This window comes from Heterocephalus glaber, unplaced genomic scaffold, assembly GCF_053883595.1.
Source record: "Heterocephalus glaber isolate CG9 unplaced genomic scaffold, H.glaber_assembly_v1.0 deba00001537, whole genome shotgun sequence".
NCBI classification, from domain to species: domain Eukaryota; kingdom Metazoa; phylum Chordata; class Mammalia; order Rodentia; family Bathyergidae; genus Heterocephalus; species Heterocephalus glaber.
In genome coordinates, this window is record NW_028258332.1 from 1,627,555 (window position 1) to 1,655,120 (window position 27,566).

A 27,566-nucleotide genomic window follows, 5' to 3' on the forward strand; every position below is an offset into this window, starting at 1 on the left:
ATCAATATGTTTGAAATTTACATTCACTGAAATTGATAAAGCCATAAAATACATATCAAAACTGGCACATGCTTACAGGCAACTTCTGATAAATCCTCTGTCTGTTTAGAGTACTGAATACATAATGAAGAACATGTCCACCAAAAACACTGGCCTCCAAAAATTGAGAAAATAGAAGTAGTTTGCATTTTATGAGGCTAGCAAAAACCTGAAATAAAAATAGGGACATTATAGACAAAGAACATTATAGACCAGCACTTTTATAAACAAGGAACAAATACCCTGAATAAAATACTAGTATTCATAATCAGTGATATACAAAATGGGTACTGCATCTTGGCCAACATTGCAAGAACATATGTTTACTACGTATTTGAAAAACTGGCCAGCGTGTTTCATCATATTAATAAAGGAGAAAAATATATGTAGTTATTAGTTGTATACAAAGCAAGCACCTGATGAATTCATTGTCTACCCATAAGAAAAGCTTGCACTATCTTATTTTGATAAGGATTAAAAAACAATCTGTAGGTGACATTGAGCTCAAGGGTGACATGTGGGATACTTCCTAACACTGAGAATCAATCATCGAAAAGTTGGCTCTCACCACTGCTGTCCGACCAAGTCCTACAGACAGAGCAAATCTAATAAGGCAAGAAAAAAGTTGTAAAAACTGGAAAGAGAAATACTGTTTTTATTCAACAACTTTGTGTTTGTAGAAAATCCAACATAATATGCAAATTACCAACATTAATAAGTGAATTTAATAAAGTCACAGTTCATAGTTTATATAAAAAACAATTGTTATATATTCAAGTAACATTTGGAAAATACAGTTTTTGTGAAATATCAGAAAGCTGTAACCTTTTATTTTTGTAAAGGTCTAGAATAAATGGTTTATACTTTGCAGGTCACATATAGTGTGTGCTACATAGTCTTCATTTTCTGTTTTGCTTAACAAACTTAAAAATGTAAAAGTAACCCTTAACTCACTAGCCACACAGGCCTCTGGCTCAGTTTAGCCTATAGGTCTTAGTTTGTTGTCTTTTGATCATAGTGTTAAAGAATATTAACTATCCAGGAATTAACATGAGAAGTTACATATAACTTCTACACTGAAAACTAAAAAACATAATTGAGGGAAAGAATACAAATAACTGAAGGGAATACTATGATTCAACAGGAGAGTCTTTTCAAATAATTACCCTTTGAGAAGTTGGTATCTATGAAAAAAGCTAAGGACTTAACATTTATCAACAGATATCACTGAAAAAGTGAGGGAAATGACCCACTGAGGGGAAGGAGTTATTTGCAGTGCAGATACTCAACAAAAGACTGTTACCCAGGATACATGAGGACTCCTACAAATCAGTGAAAGGTACACATCATGCTAAAAATGTTTAAGAGTCCACTTAAGTGGACTCTGTATTTTAAAAAGGTTATCAGAAGGGCCCAAGATATATAAAAATGAGCCCAGCATCACTAATCACCAAGGATATGCAAATTAAAATCAGCATAAGATGTCACTGTCAACACACCTTGATAAATAACATGAGAAACAATCCAAGTGCTTTCCTGGATAAATAGAAAACAGTGTCAGTTTGTACTACCATTTTGAGCTTTGGCAGAACCTGATAAAATATTTCTACCCTAGAACCAGCAACAGTGTCCTACAGCAAGGGCATCAGTTCTCAGGGAAATCAACATACTGTGTATGTCTGAGAAAAATATAAAAATGCTTATAGAAACTTCATTCTTGAGTTGGGTGTGTGGGCACATGCCTGTAATCCCAGCACGGGGGCTGGGGATGGAGGATTCCAAGCTCATGCGAAGTTTAGCAACTTAGGGAGATGCTGTCTCAAAAAAAATCAAGAGGCTGGGAACATAGTTCGGTGTAGAGGGCATGGGTTCGATCCCCAGCACCACCCACATGCATGCATGCACACGCAGGCAGGAAGGGAGGGAAAGAGGGATGGAAATTGTCACATCATGTAATGCTGCACGTGGAAATGAGTAGAGTACCATTGGACAGTTTCATGTCATACTCACCAGTCTTAGGCTGCACAGTAACATCCAGATGCAACAAAGCACAGGCTGAGTGAGTCTATATAAGGGTTCTATATAAATAGCAAGCGTCTGTGGAGATAAAAATCAAAACAGCGGATACCTTTGGTTTTCACTCTTCTGGATCTAGGCGGGGTTACGTAGGCAAGGCATAGATGAAAATCCATCCGTGTGCTCAGGGCACACTTGATCTCGGCATGCTGCACGTCAGTGTGTATTCATGCTGTGTTCCGGATTCAGAAATGAAAAAGAGGATCCACGGAGGCTGATTAGAGGAGGAGTCAGCTCAAAGACACTGGGAGACGATTCACTGAAATACCAGTATGCTGCAGTGGCAGCACTATACCCTGAAACACCAAATTAACCTGAAAGGTGACCACACCAAGTTTCTGGATCATTGAAAAGGGGACGTGTGATGGTTGATGGGTTGTGTCATCTTGAGTAAGAGAAGTGCAACTAAATTGGCTCAGCAGTTCCACACTCTAGGGTGCGAAAGAGCCACCCTAGGGCAGCTTTGTCACTGGATGGTGTGAAGGGGAAGTGAGGGAGGACCGACCTGCTTCTGTTCTTCTGTTTCTTCAGAGGAGCTCCACATTGACCTCACCTTGGCTTCCGGGGCAGAGTCTTCAGCTTCTGGTGTAGACTCTGCAGCCTTCATTGCCGACCCATCGGCCTCCTGATGTGAACTCCCCTGGGACACTGCAGTCAGCTCCAGACCTTCGACTGGATCCTTCAGTCTCAGTGTGCAGATGGACCCCCTGGACTCTTCACACCTGACTCTGGGCAGCTATTGTAAGCCAGTCTTGTAAATCCTTTTATATTTGTATAGCTTGTGTTTTATCTGTTTCTCTAGTAAACACTGACTGATACAGGATGCAATGCCAGCATGGCTGGTGCACGCCACCCCTGCCCCTGCTCCTCTGGGGAGCAACCATCATAAGAGCATCCCAGATAGCTTGGGACTGATCTAGTGGTGCACAGGTTCAATTCCCGGGACCAGCTGTATACTTTGGCCCTTGTCACCATCACCCACCAGCACTGGGGGGGTGCTGCATCCCTGTGGCAGGGGAAACCCTCCCTACCCCAGGCAGCAAGAGGATAAACATGGCGAAGGGCACCTCCTGAGTCTGGTAGTAGGGATCCACTGCTGATCACATCCCTGGAGATGAGAGTCAGTGAGACTGATCAGTAGGTCCATAGTGAGCTTTTTCCTGTAATTTCCACAAAGACTGGAAAAATCTGAGCAAGAAATCCTGAACAATGACCATGAGGGGAAAGAGTCCATAAAGCATGCCTGAGGACCATCTCAGGTTCTGCTTGCTCGCTGGAAAGGGCAATTCTGGAGAGAAAGTCAGTTCCGGATTTGAGTGCAAAGGAAAAGACAGATCAGACTGAAGCAGAAAACTACTGGTGACAAATCACAAGTGTGCCCAGTACAAACGAAAGCAGGAAGCATAGGGCATTGGTGCTTACTGCCAGGAAAGGTATTTCACATCCTCCTCACAAGTTACTTGAGGTGTTCACTTTGCAGGACAGAGACAGAAGATGGCAATCAGCCATGCCCAAAGGGCAGCCTGCATTCGGGAGGCTGGCTCAAAGAAAGTGACACCCTTCCCACAGAGAGAAGGGAATTGGTGTGGTTTCCTGCAAACATACTGCAACGAAGGCAAGAAGAAACTATGTGGACACTCAGGCTTTATTGCATAGTGCTCACATGGGAATTGCATATACATTCTCTTGTTGGTGTGTTTGACCTGGGATCCAGCCAGATTTTCTGTGTGTGTTACTTTTCTTTCTTTTTGCATTTATGAAGGTTACTTATCTACTCCCTATTCCTTTTCCTCAATTGCAGTTGCTATATATTCTTATTTTTATGTGAATCTCCAACTTTTAAAATTCTTCTTTTCAAGGTTTTTTAAAATATAGTTTTCTCTTTCAGAGTCTTTTCTATCATCTCTTGTATTAACCTTCTGTCCTCTCTATTCTTTTTGCTTTTATTCTACTTAGTCTCTTGTTTTCCTCCGTTTCTTCTCAACTTTACTGGTGCACAAATACATCAACAGGTTCTGACAACCTTGAAGTTTTCCTTAGTCTCTATTTACACCTCCCTCCTTCGGTATCCCATTTCTGCCTCCACATATGTTCTTAAAACCCTCAAAATGAACTTGTTAAAGACTCCAACAGAGTAAAGACTCCAGCAGAGTCTGACCCCCCATCTAATGGTTTTTACTTGTTATTTTTCCTATAAACCTCTCCTCCTGCTGACCTATCATCCTGCATCTCTTCCCTTCCCTTCTTTGTCTACATCAGAGACTAACTACTAAAAATAATATAGTATAGGTTGTAAATGGTAGTGATAAAGGATGAAAGTGTAATTGTAAGGTTTAACACGTGTAAGTGACACATGATGAGATCTGTTGATGCTATTATGACCAGTGGTAATTCTCTCCTCACGACACAGTGACGGGGTCCAAAGCATTTAAATTAAATAGCTGTAAGAGCGAACGCTGTCTCTGGACAAATAAAGCCAGGAACACCGCACTATAAGGCAGAATATACCTAAAAAGATCTTCATATCAACTCTAGTCTCTCCTCACACTATTTGGCTGCAAGCCCCAGCACCAGTCACTCACACACACACACACACACACACACACACACACACACACACACACAGAGGAAAAAAAGGTACCAGGGGCTCAAAGTCTCCCAACATTCCCAAGACAGAAACGGGGGGCACTGGTGGGGAGAAAAGCAAGTAGTGGTGGGTGGTGGAGCTTTATAAATTGATATTTACCTCTAATGAGGTAAAGAAACTTGGTGCATTCTAAGAGGACATGAGCCAAAGGTTCATGGAACTGTCATGCAGACTGACCAGTGTGGATATAGAAGAAACAAATAAAACATTGGAAGAGCTGACTAATATTGTTTAAAAGATGAATGACAGATTTATCAAAGATATTCTCCACAAAAAAGATGTCAAACAGAAATACCAGAATAAAAAATTGTGTAGAATTCATAATTTACAGGAATGACCAATGTAAAGACACAGTTTCTGAAATAAAGGACAAAATGGTAAATTGAGACAGATTGCTCAGGGAAGCTTTAAAAATGAGAAGAGGACAAGAAAGAGCCATCCAACAGCTACTAGATGGTACCGAGACCAATTTTATCATAAGTGGAGTTAGAAACTAGAAGACAGCATACATAGAGTAAAAGATCTGTTCACAGAAAAGAAATTCTAATAGAAAACTTTCTAGGTATGAGGAAAGATTTCAACATATAGGCAAGCAAGTCTTACAGAATACCAACTATGATTAAAAAAGTAGCTCGCCATGACACATCTTGTTCAAAATACCACAGGCCCAACAAGAAGACAAATCTTAAAAGCTGCGAGAGAAAAGCAAGAAGTCACGTATAAAGGTAAACCTGTCGTGAGGAGCAGACTTATCAACATGAACATTAAAGATTAGAATAGCCTAGGGTGAAGTGTTTTAAGCCTCCAAAGCAAATAACTTCCAACTCGGATTAATGTACCCTGCAAAACTTTCTTTAAAATAAATGGAGAAATAAGGACACACCATGAAAAAGAAAAACTTAAATGATACATGAAAGCCCAATCAGCCCTACAAAAAATACTCAAGAATATCCTAGACACAGTCAACAAAGCCAACAAAGCCAAAAATTCAGCTGGAATGAATACATTAAGCAAGGGAAATAGATAAAATAAGTCATCTACAGAAAATTCAATGACAAGAATAAATCAATATCTTTCAGTAATATCTATCAATGTTAATGGCCTCAACTCCCCATTTAAAGATACAGATTAGTAGATGGGGTCAAAAAAGAGAATCTGAAAATCTGTTTCATTCAAGAAACTCATCTAATCAAAAAATATTAACAGATTAAAAACAAAAGGATGAAAAACAGTATTTCATGTACCGGGTCCCTGAAAGCAAATAGGGATAGAAATTTTACTCTCAAAGTAAATGTCAAGTTAAACTGATCAGAAGAGGCTAAGAAGGTCACTACATAGTACTACCTAAGTGAACAATCCAACAGGAAGAGGTAACACTTGTAAATACATATGCACCAAATGGGGAACACCTAAAACAATCCATCATAAAACAAATACTGCTGGACATGAAAGATCAAATAAATACCAAGACAATTACAGTGGGTGATGTTAATAGCCTACTTACACAAGAGATAGATCAACTAAAAAATCAACAAAGAGATATCAGAGGTGACCTGTACCTTTGAACAAATGAATTTAATAAATATCTACAGAATGTTCTACCCCCACTACAAGTGAATATATATTCTTCTCAGCAGCACATGGACCTTTCTCCAAAATAAACCACAAACTAGTCCACAAAGCCTGCTTAAATAAATACAAAAGAATTGAAATCACACCATGTTTACTATCAAACCATTGTACATTGAAATGAGAAATCAATCACAAAGAAGCCATGGAAAAATTTTAAAAACCTGGAAACTTAATAGCACACTCCTGAACACCCAGTGGGTCACAGAAGAAATCAAGAAAGCAATTGAACAACTTCTGGAATCAAATGACAGTGCCAGTACAACACTCCAGCATCTATGGGACATAATGAAAGCAGTCTTTAGAGGGAAGCTTATTGCAGGCAGTACTCACATTAGAAAAACAGAGCAACTCGGTCTAATGATGAACCTCAATATACTAAAAAAAAAATTAAATCCAAACCTGGTTTAAGGAGGGAAATCATATGGATCAGGGTGGATATTAAAGAAATTGAGACTAAAAACACCCAAAGACTCAATGCATTGAAGAGCTTGTTCTTTGAAAAAGTAAATAGGTAATGCTTATCCAAACTTAATGAAAGAGAGAAAGATCAAGGGTTCAGATCAGTGCGATTATAAATGAAAAAGGCAACACTGCAAAGGACACCATTAAACTTCAGAAGTTAGCAACTACTGGGGAAAATTGTACTCCAACAAATTAGAACGTTATGAAGAAATGAAAACTTGTTATATGAATTGAAGACATAAAAATTCTGAGCAATTCAATAATAAGCAATAAAATTGAGACAGTAATTAAAAACAAAAAGAAACACTTGTCAACTAAAAAAAGCCCAGGACCTGATGGAATTCACTGCTGAATTCTGCAAAACCTTTAAGTAGGTTATAACTCTATTGATTCTCAAATTCTTCAATAAAATTGAAAGTGGCATGTTTCCAGACTCTTTCCTGGAAGCTAGCATCACTGTGATCTCCAAGCCAAACAATGACCCAATTAAAAATAAAAACTACAGGCCAATCTCCTCATTGAACATGGATGCAAAAATCCTCAATATGATATTGGCAAATAGAGTGCAATAAATCATCCAAAGAGATCTACACCCTGATCAAGTAGGTTTCATCATGGGGTTGCAAGAATGCTTCAACATATGCAAATCAATAAAGGTAATACATCACATAAACAGAAACTGGGACAACGCCCATACGATCATATCAATTGATGCAGAAAAAGCATTTAACAAAATCCAACCATTCATGATGAAAACCTCTGAAGAAAATAGGTATAGAAGGGCCTTATCTCACTCTGATAAAAGCCATCTATGACACACCAGTGGCCAACATCATAATACATTGGGATGAACTGAAAATTTTCCCTCTAGTGTCAGGAATAAGACCAAGATGGTCACCATCACTATTCTTGTTCAACACAGTGCTTGAGACATTAGCCAAAACAATCAGGCGAGAGAAAGAAGTAAAAGGAATATGAATAAGAGTCTCAAGCGGACATGTAGGCCACTCTGGAGGCCAAAAGGCCCTCTGAGTTAGGCCACCCTGGGGCTGAGAGGCATCTGCCAAACAAAGATCTGAAGAGTCGAGCAGTCTCCCCAGTGCAAGAGTTTATTGAACATTTACTACATTCATGGCAAGACAGAAGGAAGCTCACCCACAGCATAAGCTGGAGGCTGGAGGCGGCGCCAACAGCGCAGAACTTTCCACACAGCCAACACGTGGGGGAGGCAGATGGTGGGCAGCACTGGGACTTGCAGTGATCCAGGTCTGGAGACTGGGCACTGGGTCTCATGGCAGTCCGGAGACAGGGACAGCCAGGGAGCCGGCGGGGCACTGGGACCGACAGTGATAGGCACAGACAGCTGTGTGTACCCGGGCAGAGCCCAGAGTGTGTAGCCAGAACCAGCAGAAGAGCAGCCGGAGGCTTTGTGTTTTATGCCATGGAGTCTGACACAAGCACGTGCTAATCTTACAGTGCTGTATAAATTCTATGGTGGTAAAAATACAGTTTTCTTTATGGTAAAAATGTATTCTTTGGAAAACTTTCTTGTAAGTTCCTTGAAAGGATTCACTAGATAAGTTTTGGCACGCAGGAGCATGGTTATCACACTACATGGTTACCACACAGGTCATCACATGGCACACACATGACTAGGTTACCACACTAGTCACTATTATTGTTCGTCTGGTTGTCACAAGCTGTTTAGGCTCAGGAAGCAAATTTAGGACCAGACAGAAGCATAAGACGGCTTCTGTCCTGCTCATGTCAATAGGAAGAAATCAAATTATCATTATTTGAAGATGAGACACTCCTCTACATAGAAAATCCATGCCAAGTGTGGTGGTGCACGCCTGTGATCCCAGCATTTCAGAGGCTGAGGCAGGAGGATCCCTGAAAGTTTGAGGCCAACCTGGGCTACACAGTGAGTTCAAGGCCAGCCTGAACCACATAGTGAGACCCTGTCTCAGAAAAAGAAATCCAAAAATTTCCACCAAAAGGCCCCTAGAATTAATAACAATACAAGATCAGCACTCAGAAAATCAATAGCTTTTGTACACCAATAATGAACTCGCTAACAAAAAGTTAGGGAAAAATATCAATCACAATACATGAAGAAAAATTAAATACCTAAGAATTAACACATTACTCTTGGCTTGACCTGCTGGTGGTACATACCTAACTCTCCCATAAGGAGCCATGTACCAGTGGTACATGTACACCTGTCGCATCCAGGGGCTTTTACCACTGGTGGCACAAAAGGATCTGGTCACTATTATTGGTCTTTTTACTGCTAATAAAAAGTCTATAAATGGACTGCATTTAGTTAGCTACTGCAATCTGAATAACTACTGCCCAAATATAAACACTTCATATTAATTAAAAATTATAATAAAAAAATTTATTAAGTTCATTTAAAAATTCATTAAAACATTTTATACATAAAAGGAGCTTATTTGTGCAGAGTGTACAAAACATAATGCATTTGGCTTTTTTTGCAGCCATGGTGGCAGCCATTGTTTGATACTTGTGCATGTAGCACTGGTGACTCAAGCCAGTGGGACAATCGAATTCAAATCAGAGCCACCCAGCAGTGAGACATAGGAGTCACAGCCCCATCATGAATGTGTTAACCTAACCAAGAAGTGGAAGACCTCAGCAACCAAAACTGCAGTACTCTGAAAAAGGAGATTCAAGAGGACATTAGAAAGTTGAAAGATAGTCCTTGTATCTGGAGAGGCAGAATCAATATTGTCAAAATAATCATACTGCCAAAATTGATACAGAGATTTGATGCAGTCCCCAAATACCTGCTCCATCCCTCGCAGAACTAGAGAAGACAGTCCTCTGATGGAAGCAGAAGAGACTCAGAGCAGCAAAAGCAATGTGAGCAACAAGAGCAAAGCTGGAGGCATCACGATGCCCGACGTCACGTCCTATTGCAAGGCTACAGTGATACAAAGAGCGTGGTGTTGGCGCAAAACAGACATGTGGACCAGTGAACAGAGCAGCGGATGCAGAAACAACCCCACGCACATTCAGCTGTTTGATCGTTGACATAGGGGCCAAACGCATTTGCTAGAGGAAAGACAGCCTCTGTAGCAAGTGGTGCTGGAAAAAACAGATATCCATATGCTGAAGATGGAAGCTGTACCCATGTGTCTCATAATGTACCAAGCTTACATCAAAACGGATTAAAGATCTAAATGTTAAAACAGAGACACTTAATCTGCTGGAAGATAAAATAGGTAAAACTTTTGAAGTTATGGGCACAGGCATGGACTTTCTGAACAGAACTCCAACTGTGTAAGAAATAACAGCAAGAATCAACAAATGGTATTATATCAAATTAAAAATCTTCTCTCAGCAAAGGAAACAACAGAATGAAAAATTTTTATCAGCCAAACCTCAGACAGAGGACTACAATCTAGAACATGTAAATAATTAAAAAGAATTAGATGCCCCAAATAAAAGTCCTAAGCAAAAAATGGGCACCTGAAATGAATAGACACTTCTCAGAAGAAGCAATATAAATGGCCAGTAAATACATGAAAAAATGTTCAATTTGACTGGCTACTAGAGAAATGCAAATTAAAAGGACACTATTTCATCACACCTCAGAAAGAATGGCAGTCATCAAGAAATCAAGTGATAACAAATGCTGGCCAGTCTCCAGTGAAAAAGGAAGCTTCTCCATTGTTGATGGAAATGTAAAGTAGTGCAAGGAATCAGTACGGAGATTTCTCAAAAAACTAAAAGCAGAAATTCTGCTTAACCTATTCCCCTTCTGGGTATCTTCCTAAAAGAGCTAAAGATACCATATTAGAGTGATACATGAATACCAATATTCATAGCAACATAATTCATAATAGCTAATTTTTGGAAGCAGCCTATATGTTCATTAATAGATGAATGGATAAAGAAAATGTGATATCTTTACATAATGGAATACTACTTAGGTATTAAGAATGATAAATATGAGACATTTGTAGGAAAATGAATGCACCTTGAAAATATAATGTTGAGTGAAATAAATCAGACACACAAGCTTAAATACTGTATGGTTTCTCTTATTTGACTAATCCAAAGGATGAAATAAAAGACTGATTAAAAAATAAAAAAGAATAAAAGATTGATAAAATAAAAGATTGATAAAAAGAAAACAGGGAACTAGATCTCATGCCTATCAGAAAGCAACCAAGAGCTCAGATGGCCGGGGGACCACGTAAAAAGATTTAAGATGTGTCATGTACGTGTACCAACTCCTCCCCGTGAGTGCAGTTGTTATATGCCACAGAAGTGAACTTAAGGAAATTGGGGAAGGGGACCCAGAGACAAAAGGAGAAGTGTGGGGAGGGGAAGGGATATGTTAAGGAAATGCACCTAGTCCCTCAGCTGAGTGTAGACATCATGTGCAGCAAACTTTTACTAACAGAAAAAGAAAGAAAAAGAGATGAGAAAATGGAAACGAGAGGACACTATCTGAGCTCTAAGAAATTAGCTCTAAGAGCATTGAGGCTGAAGAAAACATATTTGGTTTTGTTATCACTGCTTTTAAGATGAAACACCTGAGTGGCTTTGTAGGTTGAGGTGATGGGGTAGAGAACAGCGCCTGCACGCACACCCCAGCAGAGGCACACCGGGAAACCAGGGGGTGGTGCCACGAAGTTGTAGCGGGGTAGAGAGCCTGGAAGAGACCACCCAGGGCCCAGAGCCAGCAGTGGGGCTTTCAGTGCCAACAGAGGGAGGAGAGAGTGCACAGGCCGGAAGGGGCCCGGAATGAATGTGCCTCCTTGTCAAGAGGAGGGGCCAGGGAGCAAGGCTGCAAAGGGGACTGCAGAGGCTCCTTGCTTGGGGAGGGAGGAGAGTACAGGAAGTTGAGGGGACCGGGAGGGGCCGATAGAAGTGATGTCACTGAATGGATGGTATCCAGGAAGCAAGGACAGAAGACACGTGCAGAATAAATGCAGGTGTAGCTCGCATCGACGTGAGGATGTGGGCTCAAGAGGTGGCCCCTGAAGCTGGAGCCTGCCAAGTGAGGGTCTGTGCGCAGGGCATGGATCAGGAAGACACTGCTGTGGCAGGACATGGGGCAGGGGTGAGGCTGTGCAGTAGGTGCCAGAGTCCTCAGCTGGGAGCCTGCAAAGGAAAGATGACCTCACCGAGAGACGTGACCCGGAAGCTGTCTGTTCATTTTGAGCAGAGCAAAATGCAAATGGGGGTCAAAGTAGATTGTGTTTATTATTGTTTGTTTGTGGCCTTGGGGACTAAACCAGGACCTTGATGCAAGAGAGGCAAGCGGTGTCCTTGCACATTGTTGTGCTGAGACTACCAGTGGTTTCTGCTCTCTGAACGCATGAGCTCAGATGTACCCTCCCCCAGTGACCCTGGTGAGCTCTCGCTTTGACCAGTAGCAACTGAAGGAAAGCTTCAAGCTCTCTTGCAGTTTCTAGGACCTCTACCTAGTAAGTGTAGGACAGTTTGTTGGAGGAGGAATTCTGTGAAACAGAGCAGGGCACTGCAGCCTTGGCTGTCTGGACCAGCCATATGGACAAGTTCAGTCATACCTAGAGCACCCTTCGTGGCCCGCTGGCCAGAGAGACCAGCCAAGCCAGCAGAAAGAAGGCCTGCCCAGATTCCCCAAAGAGAAATGACATCTTGTTATTATTGTCTGTCTGCTCTTAGCCACTACCTTTCTTGTAGTCCTTTGTTACACAGTAACAATTAACTTACACAGTTGACAAAGAATAAGAATGGGCATTGTCTTAGTTACTTTCTCATGGCTGGGACAAAGTTAGAGGAGGAGAGGTTGTTTGGCTTACATTTTATAGAGGTTTCAGTCCATGGTTAGCTGACTCCAAGGCAGGGCACATGACAGGTGTGGCAGAGGAGAAAGCTCATGGCATGGTGGCCCAAGGCAGAGCGAACCCAAGGGAGGAGGGAGGGAGACAGACCCTTCCAGGCCATGCTCCCAATGACCCTCCTCCCCCCACAGGCTTCCCCTCCCAAACCGCGTTTAGCTGTAAACTCATTAGTGGATGCATCCAGTACCACACCTTCGTGAGCCAGTCTGCTCAGAGCCCCACCTGTGAGCACATGCTGCCTTGGGAGCACCTAGATACAAACATAAGCAACAACAGCCATCTTCTTGGAACACTGGGAAGCGTTCTCCACAGAAATGCTGCTTGTTGCTTTTCCTGTAGGCACAGACTGTGGAAGTAGTTGTCTGCTGGACTAGGGAACAACAGGGCTCAGGACGTGAAGCCTCCAAATAAGCCACTCTGGCTGGAGGATTATTTTGAATTGATGACTATCAAGGATCTGTAGATACAGGAAGAGTTCTCTGCTGGACCTTTTCTGCCTAGAGCTGGGAAGGAATCCCTCTGTGAAGGTACCCTCCCTTCCAGGCCACGGCCACGCTGGGGAGAAGGCCCCCATGTGGAGATGCGTTTGCGTAGACGAACCCCACTGGAACGACCAGGTTTCCCTCACCTCTTTCTGAGGCGCTACTCTCGGTCATCCCTTGAAGCTCCTGTTAGAATCACAGACAAGCCTTGGCGTCTAATTGCTTCTCTGAGGTTCATGTTCTGTGAACTCTTTTGGATGCAAAATATTTTAAAAATTGTTTTGATTTTCTTCTGTTAACCTGTGTTCAGTGGGTTAAATTCATAGCCCCCTAGTCACTGAACCTAAGAGGGTGAAGTTTTCTCTGTCTGACAGCCTAACAGATATCTTTGGCTTTCTTTCTATACATTGCAGGATTGTGTGAGATTTTACAGTAGACCTCCATTATTTTTACCATTAGAAGAAAGCATGTTAAAAATTTAAGTCGCCCTATCCAGCAGACACACAATATCTCATTACACCTGGGTATTTAATAGTTCCTTTATTCCCTTCCCAATAACTCATTCCCAATTATTATTTACCTATATCCGGATGACAGAAAATGGTAATAGAAAGATGAATTGATAAATGGGTTTCTGCAAAGACAATCAGATCGGCTTCATGGAATAGAAGGTGATAGACCAATTTGGCAAACAGAATGTGCATTCTGAACAAGCTGCCCCATTTTCATTAGAACAAGCAATGATTGCAGACTGCCTTTGAAGGTTTTTCTCCTTTAAAATCTGCCTCACTGCCATACAGAAAATAAGATAAAATGCCTTCTTTCCTTCTGATCATGGATGTCTCTGCTGTGTTTCAAATCTGAAGTATGTTTTTAACTTTACAATGAGAATCAAAAAATCATTAAATGATGTTAGAGACAGCAGGAAGTATTAAGAATCATAGAACATCTTGCTGCAGTTTATATTATTTCATTATCTACATCAGTGGGCAATGATTTCTTCTATATCAAAGCTGATAATTATTTTTCAGGGATACGAACCATGGAGGGGAAAGTGGGAGTTTGAGAATGATGTCAATAAAAAGCCAGGGTTTCTGCAAAAAAGTGGAGGAATTTGCCCAAAGAACAATTACGTAAATAAAATGTGCCCTGGGCTAGAATAATTTGACTGTCACCCACTGACAGGAATGGCCTGGGGCCGCACAGAAGTAGTCACTGGGGGAGGCTGCAGTGGGGCCAGGGAGAGAGCGGCATTTCATTTCTTTTGCTCCTGATTATGCAGCATGGAAGGTGGGTCTTTCTCCTCCCTGCTGACGTGGGAGAAGGAGAGAAGCTCTTCCTCAGTTCTTACCCTTCGCCTCTCTGCTCCCCACCAGCAAGCTCTTCTCAAGGCACCAGGCCCAACAGCCTGCACGGGCACTGAGCGGCACCCTGGACCTTCTTGTTTTGCTGTGTGTGTTTTGCAGTACCCGGCTTGGCAAGGAGCAGTCCTTGGCTTTCAGGTACATGACGGGATGCAGAGTGGTCTGTGTCTGGATGCTGTTGGCAGTGCTTTATTTCACCAAGCAAAGACATCATTGAAACATTTACAGAGGGCAGTTTTTCAGAAAGAAAGAACACATTCACTAGCTCCAAAAACCATAAAGACTTGGTCTTTGACAGCGCTCAGCTTTCTGGAAACTTCATGAAGACGCTTTTCTGGAGGTTCTGCCTGTTTCCCGGACAGTGGAGGGAGTGCCCTGTCCTCTTCCTCCTGCCAGCGCCCTGGCCCTGCTGTGGGTCCAGTGAGTCCTCCCCCCTCCAGCCTGGCCCCCTCATGGCCTCCTCTCCGATGGAGAGCTTGTCTTGGCATCCTGCACCTGTAGTTAGCTCTCACTCTTACTTCAGGGCTGCCCTGACCCCAGCCTCGGTGTCTCCCCATGCCCAGCCTGATCCCCTAGAAGCTGTGAAGCTGTGTGTTCATAATGTGGCACCGAGTCTGCCACTGGACACGTCTAATCTACCCTGGGCTTTCCTGGCTCCTTAAATGGGTCCCTGCTTTCTGACGAGAGGTACAGGGGCAGAGAGGTTTAAAGGAACATTGCTTTCCATGCACGCAGGCACACATCCATTGTCATCTCGCCAGTGGTTTCCCTAGAGACGTCATCTTTCTGGCATGGTAGACTCTGTTTGAAAGCCAACCAATTTTGCTTTATCTGTTCATTTATTTTTTGTGGTACTGGGGACTGAACCCAGGGCGTTGCACATGCTAGGCCAAGTGCTCTACCCTGGAGCTACATCACTACCTGCCCAGTTTTGCTTGTGAACCACCTTTTCAAATGTAGCTGTACAGGCCTCACCTGACCCTCTCCTAGTCAAGCTTTGCAGGTGCCCCTTGGGTCCTCTCCCAACACCACCACCAAGGCCTTGGGGTCAGTCTCCTTGCCCTTCCTAGCCCTGACATCCAGCTTCTCTTCTGTGGTATTTGAGCTTGTCCAGTTGCCCTCTCACATTCTCTTTCTCTCCGTCACGGCCACCCCTGTTAAGAGTCCGCGAGAGTGTCTGTGTCTCTGACTGTAAGGTGAGTCACCTGGCTGTGGGCGCCTTGCTCAAGCCTTGGAGTATAGAACTGGGTGTGGGCTCACTTTGGGGAAACTACCAACCATCCTGGAGGGAAGGTCTGATGGCTGATGGGCCCACAGGCAGAAAGGAGCCTGCTATGGTCTGAATCTAGAATGTCCCCCCAAACTCTCATGGATGTGAGAAAGTGATTGAATCACAGGAGTATCATAGCTGACTTCCTGTTGGAAGCTGGAGCCTGCTTAGAAGCTGGTCACTGGAAAGTATGACCCCGAAGGCCGTATCTCCCTCTCGGGTCGTTTCTCTCTCTCTCTGCTTCCTGGCTGCCATGACACGAGCAGCTTTTCATCTCTCATACCCCTTTGCTATGTTATTTCTGCCTTGGAACCATCCAAGCATGGACTGAGACCATGATCAAAATAAACCTCTTCTCCTTTAAATTGTGTGTGTCCTGTATTTTGTCCCAGTGACAGGAAAATGACAAGACAGATTTCAGTACAAGGGACAGGGTCACTACTGTGACTGTACCTGATCATATAGCTCAGAAGTCTTTGGAACTATTCACCAAAGCAATTTGGAAAGGTTTAGAGATGCCAGCTAGAAAGGCCCTACAATGCTATAAACCAAGCTTGATGAGAGATTCAGAGTTCAGAAGATCAGAATGATGACAGAAATATAGGCAGTAAAGGCCAGGCTCAGGAGATCTTTAGCTGGGAGCAAGGACTTCTTCATTGACAGCTGGACTCAAGACTATGTGTTATGCTTTGGCAGAAAATTTGTCTACATTTTCTCCATGTCCTGAAACTTTGTAGGAGACTGAGATTAAGATCAGCTGACTAATTAATCTGGGGAAGGAAATTTCAACTTTCAGGCTATGGCATGGGCACTTCTGGCTGCCTTCAACCGGATTTATGATGGGAATCAGGAACAAATAGAAGGGCTAAATAATTTTAAAGTTTGCAGTTTTACCAGAAAGCAAGCACCTACCATGATGAGGCAAAAGAAAACATGGTTGCTGAAAGATTAGCATTAAAAAGAAACTAAGTACTTTGCATCAGGACACTAGGAAAAATCGTTTGAAAGCATCTCAAGAATCAGCAAGACCTAACCTTCACACACTCAAAGATGCAAAGATGTAAAGCTTTCATTTACAGAGAGAGCCTCCGGGCATGCTGCTCATTCAGAACCACAGAGAAAAATACTTCCTGAGTTTAGCCATTCAGGTGTTCAGAAGCCCACTTCAGCTATGTTCCAGGGGCACCTGGCTGCTGCTTGAGCTGGTGGCAGACCTTGACATTATCCACATGGTGCTGATTTTACAGACATGTAGAATACAAGGGTTATGGGGTCAGAGAGGCTTCTACTCTAATTTCAGTGGAAGACCTGAGAGGCCAGGCAGTGTATCCCTGAGAGGGCAGTGTGTGAAGCTGTGAGAGTGAAGCCAAATGTGCGGTGGAGACCCCAGGAAGTTGGAGATCCAGAATGTGGAGCATCTGCTTAGGAAAGCTGCACGCAGTGGAAAGAGTCAGCCCAAGACAAAGGCCTGCAGTGCCATAGCGTGGGGCTGCCCAAGCCTTTTGGAGCTCACATCTACCCTCAGCCTCCCCAGGTGCTGGACACGGAACTACAAGATATAATATTTGCCTTGCTGGATTTTGGTCTTGCTTTGGTCTGATGTCTTTCTATTCCCAATTTTTCACCTTTGGATTGGGAATATTCACCCTGTGTGGTTGTGTATGGGAAATATTTGACTTTCTTTTCAACGTTTACAGATGCTCACAGCTAAGAAAATGAAGCACGGAAGAGATTTTGGACTTGTAATTTTCAACAATACTAAAACTGTTGAAACTTTGATGACTTTGAGATGGGGTAAATGGATTTTGCATAGAAATGAACTCGAGTTTTTTGGGGGACAGAAGCAGAATGCTATGATTTGGATCAGATGTACCCCCAAATTCTCATGCATGTGGGAAGAAATAGATTCTGGGGCCACTGCATGATCCAAGCACAGCTGGACGTGCTGTTAAGCGGTGTGGGCAGCCATGGGAGGTGTGGCCTGCGAGGTCTGTCCCCTGTCCACCTACTTCCTTCTCTTTCCCACCATGACATGAGCAGTTTTTCTCCCCTCATGGCCTCTGCCATGCCATTTTCGCCTTTGGCCCACCAACCACAGACTGAGACCATAACCAAAATTAACCTCTCCTCCAAATTGTCGGCTATTTTGCCCCAGTGATGAAATAGGACCCCAAGTGCTCCCCAGGAAGCTCAGGTTCCTCAGGTGACCTTTTCCTTGCAAGGACCTGAGGTTTCCTGGGTGAGGCTGGGTCCTGCCTGGCACACAGTGGTGCAGGGTGAGGCACCCCAGGTCTCCAGCCCCTAATAGCTACAAGAATTTGGGGCCTGACTTAGTCCGTTCAGGCTGGTCTAACGAATACCATGACTGGGTTGCAAATGTAGACTTCCTTCTCACAGACCTAGAGGCTGGAAGTCCAGGGTCACGGCGCTGGTGGATTTAGTGTCTACTGATGGCCCTTTCCTGATTGTCAGAAGGCACCCGTTTGCTCTGTCTTCACGTGTTAGGAAGGGCAAAACTCTGCAGCTCCTTTGTGGGGCCCCAGTGTCACTAAGGGCACCACCTTTATGTGAGTCTCCCACATCGGCCCCTCCTTTTGATACCATTGCTTTGGGACTTAGGATTCAACCTACAAATTCTGGGGTCACAGACATGCAGACCATGGCTACCCCACCTGAGCACTAAGTGGCCTGTGAACCGGAAGAGTTTCCTGCAGGACAGCTGGGTCAGCCATGGACATCAGACCCCTGTGGAAGGTCCGGGGATCAGACTCTCCCCATCCTGGTGTCTGGAAGCACAGGTGAGCCAGGAGACCCATTGATCCCCTAGAGCCCCAGCTCGGTCCAGAGACAGAGAAGGCCGTGAGCCATACCAGGGGTGCTGCTGGTCCTGCCTCGGGGGAAACTGGAAAATCCAGACACACGGTGTGCTGCCTAGCAAAGCCTGCAAATGGTGACACCAGGAGCCGGGGCTTCCTAACCTCCCTGTGTCCCTGTGGCCCACTGAGCGCGTCTCCAGCATGTTGTGTCACCCTCACGATCCTCCCAGAGGCCGTCAGTGTCCTGCCTTACAGATGAGGAAACTGAGGCAACAAGAGGTGGAGCAGCTGGCTGAGGTGTGGGGTGCTGGTGCTGGTGACCACTGTGCTGCCTGCGCAGTTGTCCCGGGCTGGGCCACCTGTTCCCACTTGCTGGAGTCTCAGGGCTACCCGTGCTGTCTTGAGTGCAGAAGGGTGAGGCCCCTCCTGTCGTCCCCCTTTGGCTGCATGCACTGGAAAAACAGTTCAGGATTCACACTGACGGGGCAGGGCAGTCGGTGGGCCCAATGCTTATCTGGCAGCACTCACGTCCAGCTGTGACATCAACCATCTGAAACCCAACCTGGAGCCTTCAGCGCAGGTGAGAGTCTCCCAGCTGAGCCCGTGGCTGGCCCTTCTTGATCCTGCTGCTTCCCCCAGCTGGAAGGACACCCCCAACCCAGTGGCTCTGCCCACTGAACTTCCCCTGGACACAGGTGGGCATGGCCATCCCTGCTCTTGGACTCCTGGAGGCCACTCTCAGCCCTTCCAAGGCCTCAGGGGATGAGGTCCAGCAGCCCTGGGTAGAGGCTCTTGAGGTCCCCGGAGACAGACCGGTGATCAAGTTTACAGCTGGAGCCAGGGTGCACCCCGGCCTTCCATGCACAGTGTCCTCGGCTGTGTTAGGGACACGGGACCCCCCTCACATAGCCATACCTCCCTGCTTCCTCTGGACCCTGGAGTAGAGGAGATACAAGCCCTGGGGTCCTGCTTTCTGCACATTTCCTGTCTGAAGAGCATGGAAATCCCTGGGCAAGGCTGCAGCAGTTCCCTCTCAGGCCTGGGCTGGGGGTGCCTTGAGGCTGGTGGCCCTGGGTCCCGAGGGTGGAGTGGAAGATAGCAGAGACCTGGAGAGTGGGATGTGGCTGTGGAGAAGGAAGAGCCAACCTCACATGTGTGTCCTCCACCCATTCAAGGGCAGAGACCTGGAGAGAGAGCACGGGAGCAGGTTCCTAACTAACAACACGGCAGGATGGAGATGACCAGTGACAGCCGCTAATTAGGGAAGCTGTTTCCAGACATTGAAACTTCTGTATTTCTGAGCACACAGAAGGAAGGGAGCTGATCTTGCTCCCTGGGTCCCCACAGAGCTCCCCCGGGCTGGTGAGGAGGAGTGCAGAGTCACACATAGGAGCAGCCCTGATTTCCCTCTGAGTGACACATGAAAGGGCCAGGGCATCTGTGCACTTGTGCAGCTGCAGCTGTGCTCCCAGGACTCCACTGGACGAAGCTGTCCCTTCCCTCTAGGGGAAGATGAGCTGCAGGCTGGGCCCTGTGGGCAGATGACTGGGCATCTAATCCCCATGGGTGGCATCTGTGTAGCTCTGCACCAACCTGGGACACGGTGTGTGTGTCCTGAACTATCCTTGGCCTCACTGCAGGAATGTTAGAGAAAACAAACACTGGACAGGGCTCAGAGCAGACTTGGAACCAGGAGCAGCAAGAGGGGTAATCAAAGCATACCTGTGATTATTTCAGCTAAGGGTACCGAGTGCCATTTGGGGAAGAAGATGATGGTTAGGTGGTGAAGGGCATGAGCTCCAGGGTGTGGGGCCACCCCAGGCCTTGAAGCTCTGACTCACTGTGGCTCAGTTTCCCCTTCTGTGAAGGCTGTACCAGGAACTCCTGAGCACCGGGTCCTCCCTCATGTCTGGCCTGGTATTCTCTCTCCTTCAGTGGCACACCAGGGACCGACCCGGGGCCTCTCCTCCGCCCCTCGCTCCTCAGCCCCACTGGGCTGTGAGGTCTTTGTGTCCCTGCCCAGCCACCATGGGCTGCTTCTCATCAGTGGAGGCTGAGGGTGGTGAACTGCCTACTGAGAAACACCAGGACAATCAGCTCCATTCTTATCACAGTTCCTGCTTCCTCTGTACGATTTCCTTCACACCTGCTGAGTGTGTCTTGGGCTTGAGCACATGATTCAGACTAATTCCTCAATTTATCCTAAACATTAACGTGTGGTCATGTCACCCTTTTTTCCCCCTGTAACAAGGATCGAACTCAGGACCTTGTGCTTGCCAGGCAGGCGTGGCACCACTTCTTTCTTTTTCGTCTGGAGAAGCTTAGAGCCTTGTATTTTATCATCCCCAACTCCCCAACCTCCTCCGAGGGCAGGGCAGCTGTGCTCTGAAGAAATCGCCTTCCTCTGCCCCGAAGTCAGCGTTTCTGGCCCAGGGAGGCCGTCTGAGCACAGGACCCCTATGGCGCTGTGCTGTGGGTGAGCTCAGGCTGCCCTCAGATGCAGTTAACCGCTGTCGCCTGTCACATCTGGGTGGGAAGGGCGCCCTCCCCCGACAGTGCCACCTCAGAAAGTGGGGAGAGAGGCTCGAACCCAGGAGCCTGGCATGGAGGAGGCCTCCCCAGAGCGAGGGGCTCCCATCACACCCGTCCCAAGCCAGAGCAGGGTGGGGCCGAGTGCCCTCCTCAGGCGCACATCCTGCCACTGTGCTCAGTATTTATTTCGTCCCGGTGTGGGCGGCTGTGGGCCGACCCTGCAGATCAGAAGGTATCGAAATGGAAATACCTACTAAAGCAGTTGCAGCTAATGCAGACACACAGCCACGTGTTACAAACATTCAGTGTGGAATTCTTTTGCAGGTTGCAGCTTCCTGAAGCTTTGGTGATTTTCAAATCTTGCTACTTGATCCACATGTGGACAGTCTCACCCGACTTCTCTTCTGCAGCGTGCACAAGCAGCAAGGCCGTGGAAATTGCCAGATGTGACTGAGCTGTGCCGTGCCTTTCCCACACCCACTGGCTTCGCTCCATCACTGACTAGCACGTGGCTCCATCTGCCCAGATGAAACTGTGATGAGAGCACACACACATGTGAGTGCACAAACACAAGATTTGTGAACTTAGTTCCTGGCGGCTAAGCCTGGGCTCCAGACCAGGTGGGCCCATTCCCAAGGGCCAGGAGTCTCAGTGCTCCAGAGTGGGCACAGCGCCTTGCCCTGGACAGCGCAGTCCCTGCTTGCCCTCTGGACCAGTGGTCTCAAATCCCTGTGTGGGGAGGCCCAGTTCTCTAGAGAGAATAACCCCAGTCATCTAGAGCAGGCATTTCTAATTCTTTTCTTTGGAATCATTTTTTAATTAGTTCCCGTTACTAATGCAGGGTGCTGGAGTTTGCTTCGGGAAGGTGGTCCGCGCCTTTAACACACCTCCACCATTGCAGTCCCATTTTCCCCACTTCTCCCCTCCCGCTGATCCCCTTCCTCAGCACCAACAGTTTACTTCCTAGTTCTCTGTCATCTCTTCTTTGTTTTACTTATAGTTTATGTGTGCTTTAGGTTTCCCATATAAAAGAAAACATGCAGTATTTAAGATTCAAATGCAAGAAAATGAATGGAACTAGAAAGCACTGTGAGCTTAGAGCAAGTGTCCGGCTCCCTGGACCCAGTGGCCCGGTGCTCCAGACCGGGTAGTCGTGGTTCTCCCGTTGGTTCACTGTTGCCCATCCTCTGCTTTGTGCTTGAAATCCTCTAGGACTTCAGGCCCGCTGAGGTCCTCAGGCACAAGGCCAACCCTAACCTTCGCCTCCGTCTCACCAGTCAGTGTCCTAGGCCGGAATGGCGCGACCCTCACAGGCAGAGCCCCGGCCAGGCCCTCGCCCTGCCGGCGCGGCCAGTCTCCTGGTGGCCTGACCTCGTTGCGGCTGGGATGTGCCTGAAGTCAGGAAGCCAGGCCGAGTTGACTGCCCGTGGAAGTGCCCTCTTCCTGACTGCCCACGAGTACTACTTGGCGTCTAAGATGTCCGATTATTTCACGCCTCGGAGCCAGTCAGGGAGGAATGCTGGCCATGTGGGCTCTGCAGGACGGCTAGGTGGGCTCATGTGTCTAACGGGGGTGGCCCTGCGCAAGGGTCACACTCGATCCCACACTGAGAACAAGCTGAGAATCAAGGCTCAGTGCCTGACTCCCGGGCAAGTCTGTGCCTCTCTCCTCTTCCTGCTGCTGGATTAGAGCCAGGGAGGGGCGGCTCCCTTCCTCTCCACTGGTGGCGCAGGGCCCGGGAAGGGGCCAGCTCTCTCCACCCTGCTGGACCTCTGGTTCTGTGTCCAGGGCGAGGCCAGCGGGGTCCTCTGTGCCTCTCCTGCCTCCTGGACATGTAGCCAGGCCGTGGCCTGCGATGAGTGGTGGATGCCTAAGGCCGGGCCCACCTCACACATCCCCAGGCTGGTGGCCTGGGCAGTGTCCAGTCTGTCTCCCTCTCAGGTGGGTCCCTTTGGCCCTGGGGACCAGCGAGGCAGGGTGACTCGGAGGCCCTGGATGGTTGTCTGGATTAGGAAGGAGCTCATGAGAAGAGCTCTGACTCACAGCCTGGACCAAGAGTGCCACCCTTCAGTGTCCTGGGTTTGGGCCAGGACCGAGGACCTGGAGGCCAGGAGCCGCAAGCCTTCCTGCACGAGAGCCTGCTGTCCACAGAGTGCACCTTAGGGTCCACCCGGTCCACATGCTGGGGGGTGGGAGTTTTATTACTGTCTCTCGAATGGGGGAGCGGAGGGAGCACAGGGTCCCCCTTCATTGTGCAGAGGTATGTGCTGTTCTGCACACGCTGGGGCTCGGCGGCAGAAGCCAATCTGGGAGACGTAACACGGTGTGGTCGGCTCTCCCGTGTGCTTGCAGCCTTCCCTCTGTGAGTCTGACTCCCCTGTCTGTTGGATAAAGTCATTTTAACAGCCTCAGGTCACTCAGTGACCCTGCTAGAGGCCCCGTCTCCAAATTACGGGGCGTCCTGTGGTCCTGCAGGTCCACAGCCATTGTGTGGGTTCACAGGGGCTCGGTGCAGCCCAGGACGGGCCTCCTGCACCCCACATCTCGTTCTCCTGGCTTTTGCTCGGTACCAAGTGCCGGTGTCTGACAGGCACCCAGCAAGTGATCGGATGAATCTATGAAGATGTGGTCGCAGCTGTCACGGTAGTGTCTGACCAGCTTCTAGTGTGATTTGTTTGCTCGAGTTTCTAAACATCTTTTTTAAATGCTATGTTCACAGTAGTTTAATCTTCCACCTGGCCCTTATCTCTCACTTTCAGACTTTTTTTCCTGTAGAACCCTAGGAACAGAAGTTGGATATAGCACCTCTGTGTTGGCCCCACTGGGTTTCTGACCCTCTGACCGAGGACTGCACCGGCGGCGAGGCTCTCTCGGTGAATGGAGCTGGGTGTCTGTGCCGACCCTTCCACTGCCTGTTAACTTCTCTGACTATTTCTGCCTCCGTTCTCCGTGCGGTGGCACTAACTCATAAAATTAATTCCCATTTCGTGGGATTGTCAGAAATGAGGATTGTTCTGACCCCTGTTTGAACTCATCAGCCGAAATGAAGTTGCTCACTGAGCTGGGGAAGACAAAGCTCGGTTCCAAGAAATTAATCAACTCCACCGGCGCTGGGAGAGGCCCGGAGTCGGCCGCGCCACGCTGACCCCAAACAGCTCCGATCCCGCGCTCAAATGAAAGCCATCACTCCTGGCGAGGAAGATACTAAATTATCAGCTTTTAAATTTAATTTTCAGTTTACTTGTGTTTTCGATTAGCGTGCCATGTCTCATCAGGACGGGCTGCCTTTCAGGGCAAGCACTGGCTGTGTGGGTGGGGCACCCTTGTCCTCAGAAGGCAAACTGGAGCCACGATCTGTTAGCACCCAAAACTTGGTGGGGGATTGTTTCTTCCTGTGACACCTTAAGCAACACTAGCAAATTATTTTCTTCATACCAAAATCAATAACAGGCTGGGAAATGAGAAGTCGCCCTGGGCCTGGGGCCAAAGAATTTCCTGATAGGCTCCTAAAACTGTCTTTGCTCGCTGGAGGCCTATGGAGGGCTGCCTGCTTCTCTGCCATGATTCAGGCTGGATGTCTCCTTGGGCAGCTAACACTCAAGGGCTGACAGATGGACAGCCGGGGACCTGCGTCCTCAGTCCACCTGCTCCCCACTGGCTGGCGCTCTGCAGGCACAACAGAAACTTCCTTCTTATCCAGTGCAGAAACTGGAACCGCTGCTTCTGGGAGGATTCCCATTCCGAGGGTGGTGACAGCCCTGGCGCTCCCGCTGCCCATGGCTCCTGGTGTAGGTTATACTGAACCCACATGAAAGGCTCAAGGAGAAAACGTCCAAGGAAGTGCTAGCAGTATGGGCATCCTGGCAGAGACATCAGGCCTCAGACATGCCGCAGAGCTGGGACCACCTCATTTCTGGGTTCTCTGGGTCACACAACCATGGAGGATGTAGGAGCAGCACACAGGGCACTGGTGTCCCTGTGTGGGTGACATGGGGTGGCCTCGCTACCCTGCTCGCCCTGGCTCTTCTATCCATGATTTCAGGGCACGAGTCTGTGACAGCTGCACTGGTGTCCATCCCACGCAGCCACCGCCAGCGCTCTGGTTGCCCTGTCCCGCCTGCTTGCTTCTTGTGGGCACATGGTCACCACTCTGGAAATGGGCATGGCCACTTCCAGGCCCCACCGGACACCAGGAGGCTCAGGTGACCCGACAAGCACTTGCGTGGGTGTTAATTCCAAGCTGCCCGCATATCCACCGTGCGTGCGTGCTTTCAGAAGTTACCTGCCAGGGACGGCTGCCCGGGCAGCCCGGGTGTCTGATTCTGCTCACTGCTCACACGCAGCAGGGGTCGGTGCACAGGTCTGAGTCTCGTCCTCATCTTTGGATGGCATCTGCTGGGCCTGTGTGCGAGCAGCCCAGTGGAGAAATTCCTCCTAAAGTTACTCCTGCCCAGGCCTCTTCGCTCCCTGGGTGTGGACCGGCAGCCTCCAGTGAGTTCAGCTCTGTCCTGCACGTGACTCTGCATGTTGCCGGGCAGGGGTGGGTACAAGGTGCCGTGGACACGTCCTGTCCCCTGAGAAATGGGAGCCCTCAAGGCCTGTGTGCTTCACTGACACATCTGGGCCACAGAGAACCCTCCCGGGGCACATGCTCAGTCCACATTCTGTGGGAGGATGCGTGGGTAGCAGCTCTGGGCTCCAGGGGGAGGACGTCTGTGGGTAGGAGTCTGCACGGCGAAGACATCGTCCCTGGTCCCTGTTTCCTGGGGACCTGCATGTGTAGTGAGTCCCCGAGACACGCAGGGTTCCTGACTGGTGTGCTCGGCTGAGGCCAGGTGGTCCCAGTTCACACAGCCGCAGTGCCAGCTCTCCTGCCCCACCATCGGGCTGAGGGCCTGACTTTTCTGGAACCTTTCTTCCCCAACCTCACTGTCCCTCTCCCAGTCTCCAAGGCTCCGTGATTCACTCTGCTGCCCTTGGCCGGGTCCCGCCCACTTCCAGCGCAGGATGGGCACCATCACCCCTCCATCTGTCCAACTTCCCATCGCAGTCCCAGCTGGGCTCTCGGCCTTCCACCCCACCACCTGCCACCCAACACAGGGCCCAGGCAAGCCCTGCCCTTGCCTGCCAGGGCTCTGTTGCTTGCTGTTTTTCCCTGGGATTAGTGCCTGGGGCCACTTTGACAGAGGCCCAGGAATCTGTGAAGGAGACCTGGGGGAGAAGCTGCCCCAGCCTCTCCTGGCTTGCAGCTTTGGCCTGGCTCGACCTGCAGACAAGAGCGACGTCCCTCTCATGGCTGCCTCCCGGGATGCCACTGGCATCCCATGGAGGATGATTTCGAATGTTGGGTTGTCCAGCAGCACTGCCCTGGCCTGCCTACTGGCCAGCTGGTGTGTGCCCTGCCATGTTCTGCATGAGGCCCTGTCCTGTGGAAGGCAGTTGCAGCTCAGGTGCCCTGGATGGGCACTTGTCTCCCACCCGCTGGCTCAGCACTGCACCGTCCAGGCCCTGTGTTTCAGTCAGCTCTTCATCACCGTGAGTACCTGCGACAGGTACTTGGGAAGAAGAGAGGTTCGTTAGCCCTCAGTTTGGGGGTTCTGTGCTCAAGATTGAGCAGCCCCATTGGCTCGACCCCTGGCGAAGATGGTGGATGGCATCACACTGTGGTGGGAGCAGGCACGGTTCCAAAGTGAGAAGGAGCGGGCCCAGAGACCCTTTTATAACCACCTCCCACCAAGATCCTCCCATTAAAGCTTCCTCCTCCCTTCATACCTCTCCTGAGGCTCTAGCTTTGACACAGGGACACTTGGGGACATGCAAACCATGCTTTAGCATGGCTGTCAGCTGTGTTGGACGGGAGCCTGGGTGACCGCGATCCTTTATTCTTTGCTCTGTTATTCAGCTTTCCATCCCTGTGACAAAATGCCTGAGGAAGTCAGTTAAAGGGGGTAGGCTGATTTTGGTTTTCAGAGGCTTTGGTCCATGGGAACTGGGTTCTGGACCCAGTTTCTGGACCTGTGGGGAGGCAGAAGAACATGGCAGATGGGCTGTGGTGGAGCAAAGCTCCTCTCCTCATGGTGCCTGGGAAGAAAAAAGTGTGTGGGGATAGACCAGGACAAAATACGCCCTTTGAGGACACAACACCGAGCTGCTTCCTCCAGCCAAACCTCCACTCCTAGAGCGCCGCCAGCTGCCAAGGCTCATCAAGCTATGAATCCAACAGTGGCCAATCCATCAATGAGCTCTGAGCCCTTTTGTTCTAGTTATCTCCCAGACGCCCTGTTTCTGAGCACTGCTGCCCTGGGACCAAGCTTTCACCCCACGAGCTACTTGTGGACATTTCAGGGCCAAACCTGAACAATCCCAACCAATCCAGGCTCCA

At 47.8% G+C, this 27,566-nt stretch overlaps 1 long non-coding RNA gene across 2 annotated transcripts in view; it reads left to right on the forward strand.

Annotated features, from left to right (window-relative positions):
• Positions 1 to 24,557, forward strand: part of LOC110349269 (uncharacterized) — a 35,953-nt gene extending 11,396 nt beyond the window's left edge. The window contains exons 2-4 of one of the 2 annotated variants that reach the window (XR_002395103.2): positions 2,647 to 2,856; positions 21,509 to 21,739; positions 23,960 to 24,557. This is a non-coding gene — a long non-coding RNA (uncharacterized LOC110349269). Of the gene's footprint in view, positions 1 to 2,646; positions 2,857 to 9,357; positions 10,900 to 21,508; positions 21,740 to 23,959 lie in introns of those variants that run through there. The other variant, XR_015442164.1, reaches the window with a different exon arrangement.
• The last annotated feature ends 3,009 nt before the right edge of the window (positions 24,558 to 27,566 follow it).